Below are 15,672 nucleotides of genomic sequence, written 5' to 3'. Positions count from 1 at the left end.
GGGGTATACCGATTGTGCGGTAGGCCCATAAGGGGTTAATCTCTGTATGGAATCTGCCCCCTCTGTCGGAGGGAAGGAGCGAAGGCGCACCGCTCAATCGAACGCTCTTTAGTAAGACCGTTTGATTTGGTTTGGAGTCAGGCGGGGTTCTGTGTAAATAGCCCTAGCCGGACACCGGTGTCTTGTCTAGACTAGCGTTCTAGGGTGTACAATTTGTTCGCTAGGTCGGAGGGACCGGGAGACTAAGCGGCGTCTGTGTAAATTCGGTCCGCTAGCTCTCAACCTATCTTGGCTAAGTGGGAAGGCGTGTAAATTTGGAACCCACTAGACTATTGATAGAGTAGAAAGACTAAAAGGGTTCTGTTGTAAATTCCGCCCTCTAGTTCGCTATATGTGGTGCTTGGGCAGTGTGGCTAACCAAAACGGATGTAGATAGTTTTAGGTAGTCCATCAAGGTACTGGCCAATAGATTAGTTGGGATTGTATATGTGATAAAGATTGTTTAGTAACGTGTATATCTTGTTAGATAGCGTGAGCTCTGCCGTCTAGCGAGAGTGTTAATAGTGTGTTGCTATATTATAGTGAACGGTACCATAACCCTGTATATTTACTGATACTGTATATAAGTACTAATAATTGTCGTCTATTGCATGTCTAACACCATAACCACTAATAATTGTATTGTGACCTTAAATTGTACTTTGACCTATGCTAACCGTACTGTAACTGCTGTTTGTAAAAGACGATGTTACTGGGGTGTGTTATAGACGGGTAATTCATATATAGAGAATTATAGCGTGGGTGACGGTATAGTTTCGCCAAAGGGCATAATTTCGATTACTTAGTGACTGGTGTAACAGCTGTGTGTGTACGGGAATTCCGTGAGTGTTTTTATTGTGTTACTGTGTACGTTTCACTTGGTAACTGTACCACGTGGTGCTGTTGCCGAAGGAACGGGTGTGACTGTTGCATAGAGTGTGTGTATAGCATTCGTTGTCAACGACGCTCCATTGATAAGTATGGGCGCGTCGGAGTCGACGATTTTGGATCCCTTAGGATGTATGGTAAAGAATTTTAAAAAGGGATTCACAGTATGTGATTTTGGGGTTAAAATGTCTCCTGCCCGTTTGATCACTTTGTGCACTAGGGAATGGCCTACTTTGGTTACGGCATGGCCGCCACGTGGCAGTTTAGATCCAAGTCTGGTACAGCGTGTACACGTGGCTGTATCAGGTAGGCCTGAACTTTACGGACAGTTTCCATACATTGATTGTTGGAGGCAGGCCGTAAACGACTTGCCAAGATGGGTCCGAATATGCCACGAGGAGCAATGTCACCTCATGGTGGCCAGGACTTGTTTGTCCACTAGGACCACGGTTAAGCCCATTTTGGGCACGCCCCCTGAGTCCGAGATCCCTATGCCGCCCCTTATTTCCCTGTAGGGGGAGGTGATACAAGTACAGGAAGTTCTACACCCCCTCACCCGCTGTCCCCATCCACTTCCACTTCCACTTCCTCCTCTAGTTCAGAATCCACCCCACGCCATAATAAACCTCCCCTTCCGACACCAGCCCCCGTTAAGTCCATCTATTCCGATTTGGCGCCATTTCAAGCTTCCGGTCAGGCTTCCTCTAGCCCGGCCCGGAATATTTTATTCACTGGCCTTCCCCATGATAAAGCTTCCCTATCCGCCCGTCTTATTACCCCCCGACCGGAACCTCTAACCGACGCCCCTCCACGAAGCCCTATACTAACCCGACAACTGACTGGAACCCAAAAACCTAAACATTACCAGATGCCTCTTCGTTTGAGTCCTGGGTCAGCCTACCTTAATGATTTCGGTCAAATGGTGTATGCTGACCCAGTCTTCGTATATGTCCCGTTCACGACTACCGATCTCTTGAATCGGAAGACCCACAATTCCTCGTATACTGAAAAGCCACAAGCCATGACCGACCTGTTCACCTCGATAGTCCAGACGCATAATCCAACTTGGGCTGATTGCCAGCAATTATTAATGACATTGTTTAACAACGAGGAGAGGACTAGGATAAATCAAGCGGCTATTAAAGCACTGGAGGAAGAAGCCCGTACTTTAAACCAAGCAAATCCAGGAGCATGGGCCGCAACTCATTATCCTAATGCTGATCCCGAATGGGATGTTAATGGCGCAGATATGGTTCAACTAAAAGCCTATAGAGACGCTATAATTGCTGGCATGAAAGCCGTAGGGAAGAAAGCCATAAATATGTCGAAGACGGTTGAGGTGATTCAGAAAAGTGATGAAGCGCCTAGTGTCTTTTATGACCGATTATTGGAGGCATACCGTTTGTATACCCCCTTTAATCCGGAAGACACTGAGAATTCCCGAATGGTAAACTCTGCCTTTGTCAGCCAAGCTTACGGAGATATTAAGCGCAAGCTACAGAAGTTAGAAGGGTTTGCAGGAATGTCCATCACCCAACTAATGGAGGTAGCAAATAAGGTGTACATGAATAGGGAATCAGAAAGTAAGAAAGAGGAAGAGCGCAAGATGCGTAAAAAGGCGGATACGCTAGCGGTAGCGATCGCAGGCGTAGATAGACGGGGCCCAGATAGAGGCGATAGTAGGTGGAATAGGGAACCCCTGAGTAGGAATCAGTGCGCGTATTGTAGAGAAGAAGGGCATTGGAGAAGTGAGTGTCCAAAAAGAGAGCAATACGAGAGAGACCCACCCAGGGCAGGTTATGGAAACTTTAGAGGCAGAGCGAGAGGTAGAGGAGGTCCCGGAGGGAGTAATAGTAATAACAGAGGAAGTGTAAGAGAAGATAGATACTATCCCGCAGCGCAAAGGTCCCGCGATAGAGAAGATAGGGACTTTGTAGGATTGGCTGACACGGTCATGGAGAGCTATTGATACCGACCGGGCTCCATCCCCCTTGGTCGAGCGGAGCCTATGGTCGATGTATCAATAGGGGGAAAAAGGAGTGCATTCATGATCGACACTGGTGCTGAACATTCGGTGGTGACTGACCTAGTTGCTCCTCCATCTGGAAGAACTATTACCGTAATAGGAGCAACTGGAAGGAGTGCTGCAAAACCGGTTCTTAAAAGTCGACTCTGCACATTGGGGGGCCACGTAGTAAAACATCAATTCCTTTACATGCCTGAATGTCCAGTCCAATTGCTGGGACGTGATATGCTATCCAAATTACAAGCGCAGATTACGTTCCTACCAAACGGAACAACATCCTTAAAGTTTAATGGACCTTCAGGTATTATGACATTATCCGTACCAAAGGAAGAAGAGTGGCGACTTTATACAGCGTTGACTAGCCAAAACCCTAAGAGTGATGAATTCTTATTCGACATACCAGGAGTTTGGGCAGAGAACAACCCACCAGGACTGGCCCGCAATATTCCACCCATTCGAATTGAACTAAAGCTTGGGGTTTATCCAGTGAGCCTACGGCAATATCACATCCCGCAGAAGGCTAAGAAAAATATTCAATCTTATCTGGATAAGTTCATACGGTATGGTATCCTAAAATTCTGTACTTCCCCCTGGAACACCCCATTGCTGCCTGTTCAAAAGCCCGGTACAGATGAGTATCGTCCTGTGCAGGACTTAAGAGCAGTCAATGATGCGGTTGTTAGTATACATCCAGTTGTGCCCAATCCGTATAACCTGCTTGCTTTAATTCCGGGCGGGGCTACCTATTTTACAGTCCTAGACCTCAAAGATGCCTTCTTTTGCCTTCGAATTGCCGCAGAAAGCCAATGTATCTTCGCTTTCCAATGGGAAAATGCTGTAACGGGCTCGAAACGCCAGATGACTTGGACAAGACTACCCCAAGGGTTTAAAAACTCACCGACCCTATTTGGTTCAGCTCTGAGTCAAGATCTACTGGATTTCAAGTCCATCCCAGGAGAGTGTGTATTATTACAATATGTAGACGACTTGTTGATAGCAGCAGTTACAAGAGAAGTATGTCAGCAAGCAACACACGATCTACTACACATTCTCTGGAAGGCAGGATACAAGGTGTCTAGGAAGAAGGCTCAGTTGTGTCTGCCAACTGTCAAATATCTGGGATTCCATATCTCTGAAGGTCAAAGAATAATGGGGCCAGAGAGAAAGGAAGCTGTGTGCCAAATACCAACACCCAAGAATAGAAGACAAGTGCGAGAGTTCTTGGGGGCAGCAGGCTTCTGTAGGATATGGATTCCCAGTTATGCGATATTGGCAAAACCTCTGTATACAGCTATCAAGGGTACAGAACACGACCCCTTCCTATGGACTCAAGAACAGCAAACGGCATTTGAAGATGTGAAGAGGGCTTTGATGAGTGCCCCAGCATTAGGTCTACCTGATCACACACGACCATTCTACCTGTATGTACACGAGCAAAGAAGAATGGCTGTGGGAGTATTGACACAGTACTTGGGATCATGGCAAAGACCTGTTGCCTACATGTCTAAGCAACTGGACGCAGTGGCCAGCGGTCTTCCACCTTGTCTAAGAGCCGTAGCTGCAGCCGCCCTGCTGGTAGCTGAAGCCGATAAACTCACTCTGGGTCAAGAACTTTATGTACGAGTTCCACATGCAGTACAGACGTTGTTGGATTACAAAGGAAATCATTGGTTTAGTAACAGCCGTATGACCAAGTATCAAGCAATGTTGTGTGAAAACCCAAGAGGGCATTTAGAGACTGTAAATACCTTAAATCCAGCTACCCTTCTGCCGCAACCTACTGAAAGTCAACACGATTGTTTGGAAGTGATGGATGAAGTATTTTCAAGTAGACCAGATCTTCGTGATTTTCCCATCCAGAACCCCGATGTCCAATATTATACAGACAGCAGTAGTTATGTGAAAGAAGGGATTCGCTATGCAGGATATGCAGTAACAACGATAGATAAGGTGATAGAAGCTCGGCCACTGTCAAAAGGAACATCAGCACAAAAGGCAGAATTGATAGCACTAACACGAGCGTTACAATTGGCTGAAGGTTTAAGAGTGAACATCTACACGGACTCCAAGTATGCGTTTTTAACCACTCATGCCCACGGAGCTTTGTATAAAGAAAGAGGACTATTGAATTCAGAGGGCAAAGAAATCAAGTACGCAGCTGAAATACTACAACTATTGGAAGCAGTATGGGAACTGAAAGAAGTCGGTATTATACATTGTCGAGCGCATCTGAGAGGAGATGGTGATGTAACCAAAGGAAATCGGATGGCAGATAGTGCAGCTAAGCGTGCCGCTGAATCAGGAAGACAGGAATATGTGGAACATATAGCTGCTCTTATTCCAACTCCACTGTCTCAATGGACTCCAGTTTATACAGCTCAAGAAGAGGAGTGGTTAAAGACTGAACCTGGAAAGTATTTGGAGAACAAAATGGTATCAGTTAGAAGATGGGAGAATAGTCATTCCAGCATCACTAGCGGTAGAAATCGTCCAAAACTATCATAACGGGACGCATTCTGGAAGAGAGAGTACAGAAGAATCTCTCAGAAAACATTTCTACATACCAAGATTGTCCAACTTAACTCAAGCCATTGTACGAAGATGTGTAACGTGTGCTAAAAATAATGCAAGGCAAGGACCAGTAAAGCCACCAGGAGTTCAGTATATGGGGGGACTCCCTATGTCCGATCTACAAATTGACTATACAGTAATGCCTAAATCTGGTGGACATCGCTACCTACTAGTAGTTGTGTGCACCTATTCAGGCTGGGTAGAAGCATGTCCTACTCGTACAGAGAAAGCAGGAGAAGTTGTGAGATTCCTGCTACGAGAAATAATACCCCGATATGGACTACCCTGCTCTATAGGATCGGACAATGGTCCAGCTTTTGTTCATCAGTGCCTACAACAACTGACTCATATGCTTGGTATAAAGTGGAGACTTCATACGGCATATAGACCTCAGAGTTCTGGTAAAGTAGAGAGAATGAATAGAACTATTAAGAATCAGTTGGCAAAGATGTGTCAGGAAACCCAACTTAAGTGGAACGTCCTTTTGCCGTTAGCTCTGTTGCGAATTCGCAGTACACCTACCAGAAGGATGGGTCTCTCTCCTTTTGAAATCATGTATGGGCGTCCACCTCCCGTACTTGGTAACTTAAGGGGGGATTTGAGTCAGTTGGGAGAAGGAATTACCCGGCAGCAGGTTGTAGAGTTGGGTAAGACTATGGAGGAGGTACAGAAATGGGTACAAGATAGATTACCTGTGAATATTTATCCCCCTGTTCATAGTTACCACCCAGGAGACCAAGTGTGGATTAAAGAGTGGAATAATGTAGGATTAAACCAGCAGCGGTAGATTCTTGGCAAGCTACACCAGATCCAGAGAATCCCTGCAAGATCCGGTTAAAGCGCACGACTCAGTCGGAGTGACGAGGAAACTTGTGGATTACAAATTTTATTGTTTCAGAGATTGGTAAGTGAGTATTTAGACGGCCATAATAAAGCCTGTCTGCTCACCAACGTGTAATTAAAAAGCCAGGAAAGTCTCAAAGGGACCCCTGTGAAGACGAGCAGAACTCCATTCCCTGCAGCCCTTACATCCTGGAAGCTGAGGTGCCATCGCACGGTAGAAGACTGAGGATGCAGCCGACGAAAGATGTATTTGTGATAATGTTTATTTATATGTATTTTTATATTCAGGAAGGTAGAGGTACCGACACTCCTAGCTGTGAGGTATGCATTAAGACTACAAGAACAGGTAACCATATTTCCCAGACCCTAATTTGGCATTCGCAATATGAATGTAAAGGTGATGTGTCTAGGTGTAGATACTTAAATGTAGAGTATAGTGTATGCCATTTAGGGATAGGAGAACCCAGGTGCTTCAATCCAGAGTATCAACCCCGTACAATTTGGTTGACTATCAGGAATGGAGATCCTCAGGGGACCCTAATAAATAAAACAGTGTTAGAATCCGTACATTCTTCGGGTGTTCTGCTATTTGATGCATGTAAAGCAATATCAAGTGGAAGAAAGCCGTGGAATGTATGTGGGGATCTTAGATGGGAGAGAACGTATGGGTCTAATGATAAATATATATGTCCCAGTAGTAAAAATAAGTATGTGAGTCCTAGATGCCCAAATAGGGATTATAATTTTTGCCCATATTGGTCTTGTGTGGGGTGGGCAACTTGGGGACAGACAGCAGGCAAGGACATGATTGTGACTAAGTTGCCTACCAATCCATACTGTAAGTCTATGGAATGCAATCCAGTCCATATTCTTATAAACAATCCTGACCAATTCTTAGATAGATATGGTAACTTATTTGGGTTTCAAATATACGGGACGGGTTTAGACCCTGGGACAGTATTGTTTATAGGGATAGAGACCGATACGGTAACCTCCCAAACTCATCAGGTATTCCATTCGTTTTATGAAGAGATGAGTATAGATAATAAGATCCCCCATAACGCTAAAAACCTGTTCATAGATTTAGCTGAAAGTATTGCCGGTAGTCTTAATGTAACCAACTGCTATGTGTGGGGAGGTACTAACATGGGAGACCAATGGCCTTGGGAAGCAAAGGAGGTAATGTCCGGTTCTGAGGCAGTTGAACAATTAATATCCTCACAAGCCGATTATCAGATGAGTGTTAGAGGTAAATCTGAGTGGAGATTAAAGACCTCCATCATAGGTTATGTTTGCATAGCAAGGAAAGGAATGATGTTTAATACTTCTGTAGGAGAGTTAACTTGTCTAGGGCAAAAAGCTTATGATGATGATACAAAGAATACAACTTGGTGGTCGGCTTCAAATGTCTCAGAACCATCTAACCCGTTTGCAAGATATGCCAATTTAAAGGACGTATGGTTTGATTTATCTATCACATCTAGTTGGAAAGCCCCAGCAAATTTGTACTGGATCTGTGGTAAGAAGGCCTATTCGGAGTTGCCACAGGACTGGGAAGGGGCATGTGTGTTAGGTATGCTCAAACCATCCTTCTTCTTGTTACCTATTGAAACAGGTGAGACTTTGGGTGTTAAAGTGTATTATGTGAATCATAGGAAGAAAAGGGGACCCATAGAGATAGGCGCCTGGGAAGATGATGAATGGCCTCCCCAGCGTATTATAGATTATTATGGGCCAGCCACATGGGCAGAGGATGGTACTTTCGGATATAGAACCCCAATTTATATGCTCAACCGCATTATAAGGTTACAGGCGGTGGTTGAGATAATTACTAATGAGACCTCACAAGCGCTCAATCTTCTAGCGAAGCATAATACCAGGATGAGGACAGCAGTGTACCAAAATAGATTAGCCTTGGATTACCTATTGGCAGTAGAGGGAGGTGTATGTGGGAAGTTTAACCTGAGCAATTGCTGTCTTCAAATAGATGACGAAGGGCAAGCAATAGCTGAGCTTACTAGCCATATGGTTAAACTAGCGCATGTGCCTACTCAGGTATGGAAAGGGTACAATCCAAGTAGTTGGTTTGGTAACTGGTATGAGCAGTTTGGAGGGCTTAAGGCATTGGTAGGCGGAGTCATACTGATTATAATGTTGTGTCTGCTCCTGCCCTGTCTTATTCCCTTAGTAGTTAGGTCTGTGCAAAGCCTGATAGAAAATATAGCAGAAAGGAAGGCTGCAGCACAGATAATGGCCATATATAAATATGAGGCTCTAGATCAGGGAGAACCAATGCAGGAAGAGGAGTGTTGAGGGATTCACATCATAGGAAAAGTCTGGTCTGGTTCATGGTAACCTGAGGTGTATGCAAACCAAGGTTAAGTGATGCCTCAAGTAATTGGGAAATATCAAGAGGCATCAAAGGGGGGAATGTGGTGGAATCTCTGTAAAAATAAATTTAGTAGGCCGAGATTACCACGTGGCATGTGTACGTGCATATGCTGACGTATCGGTCGGTTGGTTGCACGTGGCAAGATACGATCAGTAGTGTACGGAGCATGTGCGAGAATACAGGATGTAGTATTCCCCTCCTCCATTGTGCTGGACAAGCCATGTGGTCAAACAGGAAGTTAATTCTTATTTGTTTTGATTGGTTAAGAGAATGTGCGGGTGGAGCTTAATATGGGAGGAGTTATAAGCCTATATAAGGAGCCTGCACTATTGTCCGGGGCTCAGAACTTGTTGTATTTTGGTGACATTAGTCCCTCTGAGTCCCGATCGGTGAACCGAATAAAGAATTTCTTCCTTCCTGAAGAAACCTGTGTCCATCTCTCTGTGCTTGGCTTCTGTCAGTTTCTCCGGTATCACATTAACATCAGGCTATGCTTCCAGGTCTAAAATGTTAGTCAGGAGCTGAACATTTATGCATGATACACTATCTAGTCAGGAGGAGTATTAACAGTACAAGTAACACTGTACTATAACATGCTGAAATGCGACATTCTGGTTCAAGAGAATAATTGAAAGAACATGGCGTACATGAACTAACAGTGTTATCTCAAAAGAGGACCCCTGGCAATCAAACTAGTGGCATTTGAAAGTCAAGGCAGTAAAGTAGTGTAAAGATCAGCAGGATCACAAAAAATCTCAAATAGCTTATGGGTACAGTAAATAGATGTAAAGGCATCTAGAAAAAAATAAAAGTAAAAATGATACCCCCATGATGGCATACCATTTGCAAAAGTAGACAAGCCAAGGTATTGCAAATGGGGTATGTCCAGTCTTTTTTAGTAGCCACATCTGGCCAAAATTAGCGTTCAATTTAGTTTTTTGCCTTTTTCACACAAAAACAAATATGAATGCTAACTTTGGTTAGTGTTTGTGACTAAGTGGCTACTAGAAAAGACTGGTCATACCCCATTTGTAATACCTTGGGTTGTCTACTTTTGCAAATGGTATGCCATCATGGGGGTCATTTTCCTGGGCTACCATACGGTCTCATAGGCAACATAACCAGTCTGGCAATGTGAATAAACTGAAAAATTTAATGTGCTATATTTGACCCTGTAATTTTCCAAAACCCCATAAAATCTGTACGTTGCTGGCACAGTTTTACCAGTGAGACATTGCTAAATACAAATATGTGTACTTTATTGCAGTAACAGCTCATTTTTAAAAATATATTATTCATATTATGTTTAATATACAAACATTTGATGTGACATGAAAGCCCTGTTTCGCCTGAATAAAATGATGTATAATAAGTGTGGGTGCACATAATATGAAAGAGGTGAATTACGCCTGAACAGACATATAGCACAAATTCAAGGTTTTGTTTTCGTTTTGTTTACATTTTATTTTGATCACAACCTGTACAATTGGCTCAGTCCTTAAGGGGTTAAATAGATAAAATACTTTAGAAAACAAAACAAACCAAGATTCATACTGTAAACATACCACATGGTCAGGGTGACCAGATTTTGAAAATAAAAAAACAGGACACCCATTAGCAATACAAAAATAGCTAAAAAAACAAAAACAAAAAACAACCCAGAGATATACCGTATATACTCGAGTATAAACCGAGTTTTCCAGCACATTTTTTGTGCTGAAAAACCCCAAGTCGGCAATTACATTGCCATAATACAGACTGGGGGCTGGCAGCGAGCGCTTACCTCTCCTGCAGCTCCTGTCAGCTCCCTTCTCCTCCGCGCCGGTCCTTTCAGCACCTCTGTCAGCTCCCAGTGTAAGTCTCGCGAGAGCCGCGGGGTCATAGTGCGGCTCTCGCGAGACTTACACTGTGAGCTGACAGAGGAGCTGCACGGACCGGCGCGGAGGAGAAGGGAGCTGACAGGAGCTGCAGGAGAGGTAAGTGCTTCCTGCCAGCCCCCCTCCCCCCCACTGAACTGCCAATGCCACTGGACCACCAGGGAGTGAGAGCCCCCCTCCCTGCCATGTATCAAGCAGGGAGGGGGGACGAAAAAAATGATAAAAATATTAATAATAATAATAATAATAATAAAATAAATAAATAATAATAATTAAAAAAATTAATTTAACAAAAAACCTATTAAAATAAAATAATGCAAAAAATAATAAAAATGCCCACCCCCACCAAGGCTCTGCATCACACACTCAAACACTGCATTCATACACACTGCATTCATACACACACACACACACACACACTGCACTCATATACACACACACTGCATCACACACACTGCACTCATACACACACACTGCACTCACACACACACTGCACTCATACACACACACTGCACTCATACACACACACACACATTCACACACATTCACACACACTGCACTCATACACACACACTGCATTATCATACACACACACTGCACTCATACACACACACTGCACTCATACACACACACTGCACTCATACACACACTGCACTCATACACACACTGCACTCATACACACACTGCACTCATACACACACACACTGCACTCATACACACACACACTGCACTCATACACACACACACACACACTGCATTCATACACACACACTGCATTCATCCACACACACTGCATTCATACACACACACTGCATTCATACACACACACACTGCATTCATACACACACACACTGCATTCATACACACACACACTGCACTCATACACACACACTGTAAATAAATATTCAATTAATATAAATTTTTTAGGATCTAATTTTATTTAGAGATTTACCAGTAGCTGCTGCATTTCTCACCCTAGTCTTATACTCGAGTCAATAAGTTTTCCCAGTTTTTTGGGGTAAAATTAGGGGCCTCGGCTTATATTCGGGTCGGCTTATACTCGAGTATATACGGTAAATACACACTAAAATCTATAAAGGGACATTATAGTCACCAGTGCAACTACATGTATTCCTGACCCTATAGTGTTAACACCACCATCTAGCCCCCCTGGGTCCCTCATTAGGGCCAGATTAAGAGCCCAGTGGGCCTGGTGCTGACAATTATGATGGGCCTAATTACAAAATCTTATTGACCAAAAACACTAAAACTGTCCTACCTCCTAAGTGTCATGTATCTGACAGAGATGGTGCTGGAGGGAAACTCATAAGATGCAGCTATGAGAAAACACATACCCTATGCTAATCTCACGCTTTCATCTTTCAAGTAAACCCATACCCCCTAACAGCAGTGTCCAGTAAAATAGGAAGTCTATGGATGGGGTAAAAGGGTGGGCCACTGACACAAATCACATAACAAGAACTGCCGAAAGGGGCAAACTTAAACAAAAAGGGGGGATGTATGTGTCCCCATGTCTCCCAGTCCCTTAGTGTCTGTGTCCCCATGTCTCCCAGTGTCCCCATGTCACTAGGACACTAGGGGACATTAAGAGACATTGGGACACTGGGAGACATGGGGACACTGAGATACTAGGGAACTCTGAGAGACCTAGGGACACTGAGACTCTTGGGGACATTGGGAGACATGGGGACACTGGGTGACTTTGAGACATGAGGGTACACTGGGAGACATGGGGCACTGAGACACTGGGATACATAGGGGACACTGTGATATACAGGGGACACTGGAGACTTGATAAAGACCTGGGTACAGGTCAAAACATTGCAGTGTCCAATAAACCTGCTTAAATCTATAAGTGTGTGCTTGAGATTTTTTATTTTATACTAGGGGACACTGAGACACTTGGGGGCACTAAGGACACTGAGACACTAAGGACACTGAGAGACATGGGGATACTGAGATACTAGGGACACTGGCTGGGAGACATGGGGACACTGGGAGTGCCCCATATATCCCTGTGTCTCCATGTCTCTCAGTGTCCCCTAGTGTCCCCTAGTGTCTCATTGTCCCCATATCTCCCAGTGTCCCCTAGTGTTTGTATATCCATGTCTCCCAGTGTCCCTTAGAGTCTGTGTCTCCATGTGTCCCAATGTCACTAGGACACTAGGGGACATTAAGAGACATTGGGACACGGTGAGTCTTGGGGACACTGAGACACTGGGTCAGACATGGGGACACTGAGATACATGGGGACACTGAGAGACTAGGGTACTCTGGGAGACTAGGGACACAGACACTAGGGACATTGAGAGACACCAGGCACACTGGGAGACATGGGGACACTGAGAGACACCAGAGACACTGGGAGACATGGGGGCACTGAGACACTAGAGACACTGGCTGGGAGACATGGGGACACTGAGAGACTAGGGGCCACTGGGAGACATGGGACCACTGTGTCCCTAGTGTCTCAGGGTCCCTATGTCTCCCAGTGTCCCAATGTCTCAGCATCCCCAAGTCTCTCACCGTCCCCAAGTCTCTCACCGTCCCCAAGTCTCTCACCGTCCCCATGTCTCGCAGGCTTGAAACTGCTGTCTGGACTCTCTGTGCTGTTCCCCCGCGGATCAGTGAGTAGAGAGAGGCAGGGAGGGAGATGCTGTAACTTCTTATCCCTGCCTCTCTCCACACAAACAGCGACCCCTACTGGTCGGCGCTGGTATTGCAGAATAATCTCTGTTTATACTGAGACAGACATTTGTATTATCGATATTACTGCAATACCGGCACCGGCTAGGCAGCCTCAAATACCTGAGAAATACCTGGCAACCATAAGAAATACTTCTGAGAAATACCATTTCATGGGCCTGGGCCTGGAGCTGCAGCTCCATCAGCCCCTATGTTAATCCGGCCCTGCCCCTCATGCCTCCATAAATATAGTGAAAATCTTACTGTACATATTATGCCTCCCTCAATTCAGAAGTCCCTCTGGTTCACTCTGAGTGACTGCAACTGGAGGTGTTCCTAGCTTTCAATGTAAACACTGTATTTTCTTAGAAAATACAGTGTTTACACGAGAAAGGCTGCAGGGAGCTATAGTTCTCACCTGAACAACCTCATTAAGCTGAAGTTGTTCAGGTGACTATAGTGTCCCTTTAACCTATTCCTGGCCAGAAGTGGCTGTTACATCTCATCCCCTTCCTGGCACTCAAATGAGTGTCTTTTCATTTACATTTTGTAGGAGCATGATCAGAGCACACACACCCTAGACCAGAGCCATCGTACTAGCATAATAGGCCCCCTGGTAAAGCAATGCACTTGGGCCTTGCCTACGCAACCACTCACAGGAATAATAAAAAAAAAATTATGGAAAAAAAAATGTGGCTTATATATATTGGTACCTCCAACTAATACAATACATACACAGACAGACTGCTGAATACACACACAGGCTGCTGAATACACACACACACAAACACACAGAGACTGCTTAATACGCACACACAAACTGCTGAATACACACACACACACAATGCTGAATATACACACATACTGACTGCTGAACACACATTAACGTACTGCTGAATACACACACAGACAAACTGCTGAACACACACACAAACATACTGCTGAACACACAGACAGAGTGCTGAATACACGCACAGACAGACTGATGCTGAATACACACACAGAGGCTGCTGAATACACACACAGGCTGCTGAATACACACACAGAGAGACTGAAGAATACACACAGACAGACTGCAGAATACAAACAGACAGCTGAATACTCTCACAGACTGTTGAATACATACAACCTACTGAACACACACACACACTCACAGACTGCTGAATACACGCACACACACAGACTGCAATATGGGGTGCAGTGAGTGTGTGCAGAGCATTAGTGTGTGTAGAGATTCAGTGTGTTGGGGGTGCAGTGTTTGTAGGGGTTTTGTGTGTGGGTGTGGATGTGTGGATGGGGTGCTGTGTGTGAGGGGGGTGTGCTGTGTGTGTGCTATGTGTGGGAGGGGTGCTGTGGGGGGTGCTGTGTGTGTGGAGGGGGTGCTGTGGGAGGGTACTATGTGTGTGGAGGGGGTGCTGTGTATGCGGGCGGGTTCTGTGTGTGTGTGAAGGGTCTTCTGTGTGTGTGTGGAGGGATTCTGTGTGTGTGTAAGGGGTGCTGTGTGTAGAGGGGGTGCTGTGTGTGTAGGGGGTGCTGTGTATGGGCTGGTGTGGTGTGTGTGGGGGTTCAGTGTGTGCATGAAGGGGTTCAGTGTGTAGAGTTCCGTGTGTACTGTGGGGGTGTGGAGAGGGTGCTATGTGTATGTATAGAGAGAGTGCTCTGTGTAGGGGGGCGCTGTGTATTGTGTATGTGTGTCGGTGGTGCTGTGTGTGGGGGGTACTATGTGTGTGGAGGGGGTGCTGTGTATGCGGGCGCTTTCTGTGTGTGTGTGAAGGGTCTTCTGTGTGTGTGTGGAGGGATGCTGTGTGTGTGTAAGGGGTGCTGTGTGTAGAGGGGGTGCTGTGTGTGTAGGGGGTGCTGTGTATGGGCTGGTGTGGTGTGTGTGGGGGTTCAGTGTGTGCATGAAGGGGTTCAGTGTGTAGAGTTCCGTGTGTACTGTGGGGGTGTGGAGAAGGTGCTATGTGTATGTGTAGAGAGAGTGCTGTGTGTGTGGGGGGGGGCGCTGTGTATTGTGTGTTGTGTATTTGTGTAGGTGGTGCTGTGTGTGGGGGTTCAGTGTGTGTAGGGGTGCTGTGTGTGTGCGTGTGTGCTGTGTGTGGAGGGGGTGCTGAGTGGTTTCCTTTGACATTTTTAATATTTCCCACTTTCCCTTCTGTCTTCTACCCCCATTTGTTTCTTTTATTTCCTTTCCTTTTTTCCCCTCTTCCCTTCTTATTTCTATTTTCCCTCCCTCTCTTCCTTCCTTCCGAAAACCCCCCAAGGTATCAGACCCTTTCCTTATTTTCTGCTTTTCTGCTCTACACCTATTTTCATTTAATTTAACTCATTTC

The sequence above is a fragment of the Pelobates fuscus genome, chromosome 5 (assembly GCF_036172605.1).
Source record: "Pelobates fuscus isolate aPelFus1 chromosome 5, aPelFus1.pri, whole genome shotgun sequence".
NCBI lineage: Eukaryota > Metazoa > Chordata > Amphibia > Anura > Pelobatidae > Pelobates > Pelobates fuscus.
The sequence above is the reverse complement of the archived record's forward strand: the minus strand, read 5'-3'. Positions refer to the sequence as shown.